Source organism: Montipora foliosa, unplaced genomic scaffold (genome assembly GCF_036669935.1).
Source record: "Montipora foliosa isolate CH-2021 unplaced genomic scaffold, ASM3666993v2 scaffold_461, whole genome shotgun sequence".
NCBI classification, from domain to species: domain Eukaryota; kingdom Metazoa; phylum Cnidaria; class Anthozoa; order Scleractinia; family Acroporidae; genus Montipora; species Montipora foliosa.
In genome coordinates, this window is record NW_027179769.1 from 185001 (window position 1) to 195000 (window position 10000).

General features: G+C 39.8%; 1 protein-coding gene across 1 annotated transcript in view; it reads right to left on the bottom strand.

Moving 5' to 3' along the window:
• Positions 1 to 5189, bottom strand: part of LOC137989499 (uncharacterized) — a 54700-nt gene extending 49511 nt beyond the window's left edge. The window contains exon 1 of the mRNA XM_068835308.1: positions 5085 to 5189. The gene's annotated coding sequence lies outside the window, so the exon portion shown is untranslated. The remainder of the gene's footprint in view (positions 1 to 5084) is intronic.
• Positions 5190 to 10000: the final 4811 nt, after the last annotated feature.

Below are 10000 nucleotides of genomic sequence, written 5' to 3' on the forward strand. Positions count from 1 at the left end.
TTTAAGGAAAGCTATGCAGAGCTCAAGGCTAAACCAAGATGAAATTTGTCAAGGTCAAGACTCTATTAGACATTCCATGCCAAAAGTAATTCAGTCTTTTCGTGATAACATAACACATAGCCCTGAATATATATGCACTTGCTGCGATCACTTATGGTTTAGACCATCTGTCTCTAAGGGCGCTTTCCTTTTGTCAGAACTGGCCGGCCAGACCCATGAGTTTGCAAAGAAAATGCAACAATTTGAAGGAACACTTGCATGATAACCCCTCGCATTCTTCCGAGGATTGTATATTATCCTCGAAGAGTGTTAATTTGAAGGCGATGTAAAGTTAGTCCTTCCAAATGTATGCCTGGTGTGGCTGGTCAGTTCTGTCAAATGGAAAGCACCCTACGTGTAACAGTATCAAATATAGTGATAAATATTCGCAGGGTTTGTTAGACAAATGCCGTATAACTGGCACAAAAAGTGTTAATAAATACTGAATGGATCTGCTCTACTTGCCTAACCCGATGACATCAATAATATGACCTGGCAACAAAAATCAGACCTTATTCAAAATTACCCTGTCATCTGTACTTTGAACACAAGGTACAGCTCTTTATAGAGGATGTTAAAGAGTAATCTTATGCCTATTGGAGAAATGGTAGAGTTATTTTCCAGGGTTGAATTTCAACAAAGCGGATCACACTTGAAACGTTGAAAATGTACAGGCGTATGTAAATCTAAATTCACAACTTGTAAATTACAATTTACATGTTTTGTAAAATGCGTTTAACATATTTTTGTTTCGTAAATAAAATTTACATGATATTTACATCTTTTGTTGATTCTGTAAATTTATTGGAAATTGGAATTTACAGGATCCTTTGGAAGAGTTACATTTGAACAAAACATGTAAATAGCATGGAAATATTTTAAAGAAATTTACAGTATTTCTGTTTGTAAATTTCATGTAAATTGCTGGGAGCAGTCGTGGCTCAGATGGCTAGTGCGCGGCTTTCGGAACGAGAGGTCCCTGGTTCAATCCTCGGTGACTTCAACGTCTGTTTCGACTTTCTTCTGATCCGTGTACCTGTAGCTTTAAATCCCCTTAAAACGGAGCACTGACAGAGGGAGGGGGGTAAAGGGCGCACCGTCGGCTTCCATTGATACCAGCCTCGTAGCTGAAGGAACTACCGACGTTAAATAAAGTGACTTTACCTTGTACCTTTTGACGAATCATGGCATAAGTAACGAGCCGCACGCGCTCTTAGCAACCAAAAAACGGCTGGGGCCTGGGTCCAGCTGAGAAGTCGGAGTAAACTCTGGTTTCTCAGCTGGATGCCCAGTTCCTGGCAACATTTCATTCCCATTGTATTCGATCCTTTAATCTATCATCGCAAATCGTTTGAGGCGTCAACTTTCACGGAATCATGTCATCATCTGAGGGCGTTAAGTTAATAATTAAAGGAACGGTATAAAATAGTAAGATGTACCTTGCCGCCAGCCCTTAAAATAGCGATGCGAAAAATCACTCTCCGCGTTCCAGTAACACAATTCTGACGATTCTGACGATATATTTTATATATGTCGGGAAGATTCAAGAGAATCAACAGTTCCACCGTTTCCTGAAAGTTCAGAACATTTTTTAAGTGAAGAAAGACTCTCAGGCAAGGCGTCCTTTCCACGGATTTTCTCACTTAAAGGAAAATACGTTCAATTTGATGTGGATTATAAAACTTTAGAATAGGTCAGGAATGAATCCACTACAACGTGATGAAAGCGTATTATTAGTTGTAGTAGTATTTTAATTCAGTAAAGCCTAGTTCCCTCTAGCGACATAACGATCATAATCATAATCATAAGCACGAACATAACGCTGTTATGTCGCTTATGTCTTCGTGGGAACGTCCAGACATAATCATAGGTGCCCTTATGATCAACAAAATCATAAGCATAAGAAAATGATCGAACCATTTTCTTATGATTATGATTATTGCTTTGACTATGACTATGTCCCTTTTCTTTGAAGTGGGAACGCGAAAATCATAACGACATAATGAGAAACATAATGACGCAACGGGGTCATTGTGTTTTGGCCAATTAAAGTTTAGGACCAGTACTTCCGGGTCGGTTCATTTTCAAGATGGCGGCCAGCTTCGAGGAAAAGCTTTACTTTTTTAGAGCAGCCGTCCCCACTAGAACATAAGAAGCTTATGTTTATGTTTATGATTATGATTATGCTTATGATCCTTATGTCGCCAGTGGGAACTAAGCTTAAAACCCCCCCTGCTTGCAAGCGGGATTCCTGAATAAAATTTTCAACTTTGAATATTGTTGCTTTGCTATATATTGGAGAAAAGCAAACAATTTTCATTTTGCTTGGAGCGACTATGGCAAAATGTAATTGCAACTAAAAGGTTTCCTTCCAGTGTACTCAACATGAGGTGTAATGACATGTTAAGTATGATATCTGTTAATATTGCTTCTTGCTGCTGTTAGAATTATTTTTGAACAACTGAAATACATTACTAAACTTTCAGAGACCTCTTGCATTGCTTTTTTTCGCCAGTCTTAATATATTTGCCTCTATGGATCTCTTGAATGGCAATTTTAACAACTTAATTTTGAAAACACAGCAGAAATCTTCTCAGTTTCTGTTGGATACGGACCCACGCGAAAACAGTATGTAACTATTTAGTTGGAAGAGAAAACCGTTTGGAAATTTATTGGTGTCTGTTTGCTCCATTTTTAAAATATTTCAACACATGAATTCAAACCAAGATGTTAATCCATTAGCCGGCCAAGCTCCATGAACGAATTTCTACTGAAACACTGTCACAGCAACCGAGTCTCGCGTTGACCTTGAAATTTCCTAAGATATTTCTTTGATAGCACCGTTGACTCAAAGGAGAATCTCGCTGGCATAGAAATGCACTATGCAGTCAAAACATTCGACGGTTTTACTGGCCTGAAAAAGAGTATTTTTTATCAAGGGAGATCTGATTTTAATATAAAAATTTGGTTTTATCAACGGAGTTGATAATGTAAATTGACGTTTCGAGCGTTGGCCCTTCGTCAGAGTAAATCGAAGAATTATGGGTTACGTGTAGTTTTTATAGTAGAATAGGAACTAGGCTATTGGTGGTAACATGGCAGCGTGAAAAATAGGAATATTTTAGTTAAATGAAAAGCGTTCGTTAATACCGTGAGGATTAAGGGTGCCGATTTGGAAGATGAATTTTTGTTCCAGATTCGTGCGGTTTTCCGTCGTACCATTGTAGGGAAAGGCCGCAGATAGCCATGTTTTTTTTGGGGTGGTTAGGGAGATTAAAATGACGAGCGACTGGCTTAATTCATCTTTGTAATTCTTCTCAACATCGCCAAGGTGTTCGCGGAATCGGTCACCTAGTCGTCTAGCTGTCTCGCCAATGTATAATTTATTGCATAACGTACAGGTTATGCAATAAATGACATTTGCGGAGGTACATGTGAAACGATCGGTGATCTTAACAGATCGCTTAGTCCCGATATCTTGCTAGTGTTAACAATAAAAAGACAAGTTTTGCATCGTGAGCGCGCGCATTTGAAAGTGCCGGGTTGCTCGTTAGTTTTGAGCGCGCTTCTAACTAAAAAGTTGCCAGCGTTTTTGTCGCGTTTGAATGAAATAAGTGGAGGTTGCGAATAGATTCTACCAGTCTCGGGATCATTTGGATTCTTATCTTTTTGTGACGTTTGTAGTGATGACTGTCGATCAAATTGTTGGGCGCGGTGATGGCCTGCTTTGACCTCAGAGACAGGATAGCCACGTTTTTCGAAGAACTGGCACATCTCCTCTGATTTGCTGGAAAAATTGGATTCATCACTACATAGACGTTAAAGACAAACAAAATTGAAAATAAGGAATGGAGTTCTTGGCATGTGATGGATGTGATGATAAATACAAGAAATAACTGTGAAAATCTGTAGGTTTGTAGTGAATACTGGTACAAAGCACGTTGCCACTAATAGAAACTTTGATATCTAGGAAAGCCAATAAAGTTTCCGAAATTTCCCAGGTATATTTAAGAGCCGGATGAAAAGATTTGACGGAGGTTATAAAGTGATCGAGTTCTTCTCTGCTGGATGAAATAGCGCCGATGGAATCGTCGATGCAGCGGTCGTAGAGTTCAGGTTTGGGGCTGTTGTACTGATTTAAAAAATTGGTGTTCAACATGTCCTACAAAAAGATTGGCATAGCTGGGTCCCATTCTTGTGCTCATCGCTACACCATTAATTTGTTTGTAATAGCTGCCGGCGAATGAAAAACAATTAAGCGTTAAAACTAGTTCGGCAAGGCGGAGGAGCGTTTCCGAGAGCTTGGTTCTTTGACAGTGCGTTGATCGAAAAAATTGTTTAAGTGCTTGAAGACCTTCGCTATTGGGAATGACTGTGTTAGTATACCCGATGGCAGCCCTATTGAAGTCACATGGCAAGGCGTCGACCAATCAGACATTTATCGCCATTGAAAGCGTGTGTCACCTTGCTTTTTGCTTTTACGTTGGGCAAGGCCCCAAGAAGTCGAAGGACAGAATCTTCGAGAAACCGTCTCAGTAGTTGAAGTCAGAAGTTGACCAGTGAAGAACCAAACAATGAAAATCACTGGTTCTTAATAGCTGGAAGAATTGGAGATAGTCAGCCAGCAAATCGAAAGTCATAAATATCTTACATTGAGCTAAATGCGTTAAGGACAACATCATAAAGTGATCGTGTTTCCGAAGCTGTTCCTGAGCAGGAACGGACATTTCGCTGGCTAAACCGAAGAGGAAATATGCGCACTAAGGTGAAATGTTCGAAGCAATCATTCAAGGTCCATTCATGTCACACCATTTCACCTTTGTAGAAAGGGGTGAAAAGCTAAACTGCATGATATACCCAGCCACTTACTTGTATGCGAATTGCGTTTATTGTTATATGCGTCGTAATTCAAGCGATGCCGCTACAACTTAAACAAAAAGAAATTGGGATGTGCATTTTAGAGACCGACTGATCCAAAATAGTACTACGTTTAAAGATTACGTGTTGTAATCAAAGGTGTCATGAAAAATGGTTTAAGCATTTACCTTGGTGTTAGAGGAGAGGACGTCGTTATTTCTTTGATCGTTGAAATAAGATAACCTACCGGTCAGTATAAAATGCAGACTACAGACTGCAGGTTCGAAATTGCAGATTGAGTTTAAAATGCAAACTAGGTACAAAATATAAACCGCAGAATGGGTCCAAACTGACTAATGTTTTGACTGCATAGTGCGTTTCTATGCCAGCGAGATTCTCTTTTGAGTTAACGGTGCTACCAGGGAAATATCTTAGGAAATTTTGAAGGTCAACGCGAGTCTCGGTTGCTGTGACACTGTTTGAGTGGAAATTCGCTCGAGGAGCTTGGCCGGCTAATGGATTAACATCTTGGTTTGAACTCATGTGTCGAAAATATTTTAAAAATGGAGCAAAAAACACACCAATAAATTTCCAAACGGTTTTCTCTTCCAACTAAGGCCCCGTCCACACGTATCCGGATAGTTTTGAATCCGTAACTTTTTGTTCCCAGATTCAAAAATATTACCATCCACACGTAGCGTATTCAAATCGAATTTGCCCGTCCACACGACAACGAAACGTCTCCGGATTCTCTCTAGTGCTCAGGACTCTTCAAGGAAAGAGAGGTAACAGAGCATGCACCAGAGAAGTATCAGAAAAGTGAACAGAAAAGCACAGAACCATTTTCTTATGATTATGATTATGGCTTTGACTATGACTATGTCGCTTTTCTTTGAAGTGGGAACGCGAAAATCATAACGACATAATGAGAAACATAATGACGCAACGGGGTCATTGTGTTTTGGCCAATTAAAGTTTAGGACCAGTACTTCCGGGTCGGTTCATTTTCAAGATGGCGGCCAGCTTCGAGGAAAAGCTTTACTTTTTTAGAGCGGCCGTCCCCACTAGAACATAAGAAGCTTATGTTTATGTTTATGATTATGATTATGCTTATGATCCTTATGTCGCCAGTGGGAACTAAGCTTAAAACCCCCCGTGCTTGCAAGTGGTATTCCTGAATAAAATTTTCAACTTTGAATATTGTTGCTTTGCTATATATTGGAGAAAAGCAAACAATTTTCATTTTGCTTGGCGCGACTATGGCAAAATGTAATTGCAACTAAAAGGTTTCCTTCTAGTGTACCCAACATGAGGTGTAATGACATGTTAAGTATGATATCTGTTAATATTGCTTCTTGCTGCTGTTAGAATTATTTTTGAACAACTGAAATACATTACTAAATTTTCATAGACCTCTTGCATTGCTTTTTTTCGCCAGTCTTAATATATTTGCCTCTATGGATCTCTTGAATGGCAATTTTAACAACTTAATTTTGAAAAAAAAACAGAAATCTTCGCAGTTTCTGTTGGATACGGACCCACGCGAAAACAGTATGTAACTATTTAGTTGGAAGAGAAAACCGTTTGGAAATTTATTGGTGTCTGTTTTCTCCATTTTTAAAATATTTCAACACATGAATTCAAACCAAGATGTTAATCCATTAGCCGGCCAAGCTCCATGAACGAATTTCCACTGAAACACTATCACAGCAACCGAGTCTCACGTTGACCTTGAAATTTCCTAAGATATTTCTTTGATAGCACCGTTGACTCAAAGGAGAATCTCGCTGGCATAGAAATGCACTATGCAGTCAAAACATTCGACGGTTTTACTGGCCTGAAAAAGAGTATTTTTTATCAAGGGAGATCTGATTTTAATATAAAAATTTGGTTTTATCAACGGAGTTGATAATGTAAATTGACGTTTCGAGCGTTGGCCCTTCGTCAGAGCAAATCGAAGAATTATGGGTTACGTGTAGTTTTTATAGTAGAATAGGAACTAGGCTATTGGTGGTAACATGGCAGCGTGAAAAATAGGAATATTTTAGTTAAATGAAAAGCGTTCGTTAATACCATGAGGATTAAGGGTGCCGATTTGGAAGATGAATTTTTGTTCCAGATTCGTGCGGTTTTCCGTCGTACCATTGTAGGGAAAGGCCGCAGATAGCCATGTTTTTTTTTGGAGTGGTTGGGGAGATTAAAATGACGAGCGACTGGCTAAGATGCATGTTTGTAATTCTTCTCAACATTGCCAAGGTGTTCGCGGAATCGGTCACCTAGTCGTCTAGCTGTCCCGCCAATGTATAATTTATTGCATAACGTACAGGTTATGCAATAAATGACATTTGCAGAGGTACGTGTGAAACGATCGGTGATCTTAACAGATCGCTTAGTCCCGATATCTTGCTAGTGTTAACAATGAAAAGACAAGTTTTGCATCATGAGCGCGCGCATTTGAAAGTGCCGGGTTGCTCGTTAGTTTTGAGCGCGCTTCTAACTAAAAAGTTGCCTACGTTTTTGTCGCGTTTGAATGAAATAAGTGGAGGTTGCGAATAGATTCTACCAGTCTCGGGATCATTTTGGAGTAATTTAAAATGATTCAGAAAGATACTTTTGACTGCGTGATTATGAGGATGGAAAGTGAGAGTGAATGGAATTCCGTCATTCTTATCTTTTTGTGACGTTTGTAGTGATGACTGTTGATCAAATTGTTGGGCGCGATGATGGCCTGCTTTGACCAAGAGACAGGATAGCCACGTTTTTCGAAGAACTGGCACATCTCCTCTGATTTGCCGGAAAAATTGGAGTCATCACTACATAGACGTTGAAGTCAAAGAAATTGAGAATAATTAATGCAGTTCTTGACATGTGATGGATGTGATGATGAATACAACAAATAACTGTGAGAATCTGTAGGTTTGTAGTAAACACTGGTACAAAGCACGTTGCTACTAATAGAAACTTTAATATCTAGGAAAGCCAATAAAGTTTCCGAAATTTCCCAGGTATATTTAAGAGCCAGATGAAAAGAATTGACGGAGGTTATAAAGTGATCGAGTTCTTCTCTGCTGGATGAAATAGCGCCGATGCAATCGTCGATGCAGCGGCCGTAGAATTCAGGTTTGGGGCCGTTGTACTGATTTAAAAAATTGGTGTTCAACATGTCCTACAAAAAGATTGGCATAGCTGGGTCCCATTCTTGTGCCCATCGCTACACCATTAATTTGTTTGTAATAGCTGCCGGCGAATGAAAAACAATTAAGCGTTAAAACTAGTTCGGCAAGGCGGAGGAGCGTTTCCGAGAGCTTGGTTCTTTGACAGTGCGTTGATCGAAAAAGTGTTTAAGTGCTTGAAGACCTTCGCTATTGGGAATGACTGTGTTGGTATACCCGATGGCAGCCCTATTGAAGTCACATGGCAAGGCGTCGACCAATCAGACATTTATCGCCATTGAAAGCGTGTGTCACCTTGCTTTTTGCTTTTACGTTGGGCAAGGCCCCAAGAAGTCGAAGGACAGAATCTTCGAGAAACCGTCTCAGTAATTGAAGTCAGAAGTTGACCAGTGAAGAACCAAACAATGAAAATCACTGGTTGTTAATAGCTGGAAGAATTGGAGATAGTCAGCCAGCAAATCGAAAGTCATAAATATCTTACATTGAGCTAAATGCGTTAAGGACAACATCATAAAGTGATCGTGTTTCCGAAGCTGTTCCTGAGCAGGAACTGACATTTCGCTGGCTAAACCGAAGAGGAAATATGCGCACTAAGGTGAAATGTTCGAAGCAATCATTCAAGGTCCATTCATGTCACACCATTTCACCTTTGTAGAAAGGGGGGAAAAGCTAAACTGCAGGATATACCCAGCCACTTACTTGTATGCGAATTGCGTTTATTGTTATATGCGTCGTAATTCAAGCAATGCCGCTACAACTTAAACAAAAAGAAATTGGGATGTGCATTTTAGAGACCGACTGATCCAAAATAGTACTACGTTTAAAGATTACGTGTTGTAATCAAAGGTGTCATGAAAAATGGTTTAAGCATTTACCTTGGTGTTAGAGGAGAGGACGTCGTTATTTCTTTGATCGTTGAAATAAGATAACCTACCGGTCAGTATAAAATGCAGACTGCAGACTGCAGGTTCGAGATTGCAGATTGAGTTTAAAATGCAAACTAGGTGTAAAATGTAAACTGCAGACTGGGTCCAAACTGACTAATGTTTTGACTGCATAGTGCGTTTCTATGCCAGCGAGATTCTCTTTTGAGTTAACGGTGCTACCAGGGAAATATCTTAGGAAATTTTGAAAGTCAACGCGAGTCTCGGTTGCTGTGACACTGTTTGAGTGGAAATTCGTTCGTGGAGCTTGGCCGGCTAATGGATTAACATCTTGGTTTGAATTCATGTGTTGAAAATATTTTAAAAATGGAGCAAAAAACACACCAATAAATTTCCAAACGGTTTTCTCTTCCAACCAAGGCCCCGTCCACACGTATCCGGATATTTTTGAATCCGTAACTTTTTGTTCCCAGATTCAAAAATATTTCCATCCACACGTAGCGTATTCAAATCGAATTTGCCCGTCCACACGACAACGAAACGTCTCCGGATTCTCTCTAGTGCTCAGGACTCTTGAAGGAAACAGAGGTAACAGAGCATGCGCCAGAGAAGTATCAGAGAAGTAAACAGAAAAGCACAGAACCATTTAAGGAAAGCTATGGAGAGCTCAAGGCTAAACCAACCTGAAATTTTTCAAGGTCAAGACTCTATTAGACATTCCATGCCAAAAGTAATTCAGTCTTTTCGTGATAACATAACAAACACATGGCCCTAAATATATATGCACTTGCTGTGATTACTTATGGTTTAGACCATCTGTCTCTAAGGGCCCTTTCCTTTTGTCAGAACTGGCCAGCCAGACCCATCGTTTGCAAAGAAAATGCAACAATTTGAAGGAACACTTGCATGATAACCCCTCGCATTCTTCCGAGGATTGTATATTATCCTCGAAGAGTGTTAATTTGAAGGCGATGTAAAGTTAGTCCTTCCAAATGTATGCCTGGTGTGGCTGGTCAGTTCTGTCAAATGGAAAGCACCCTAAGTGTA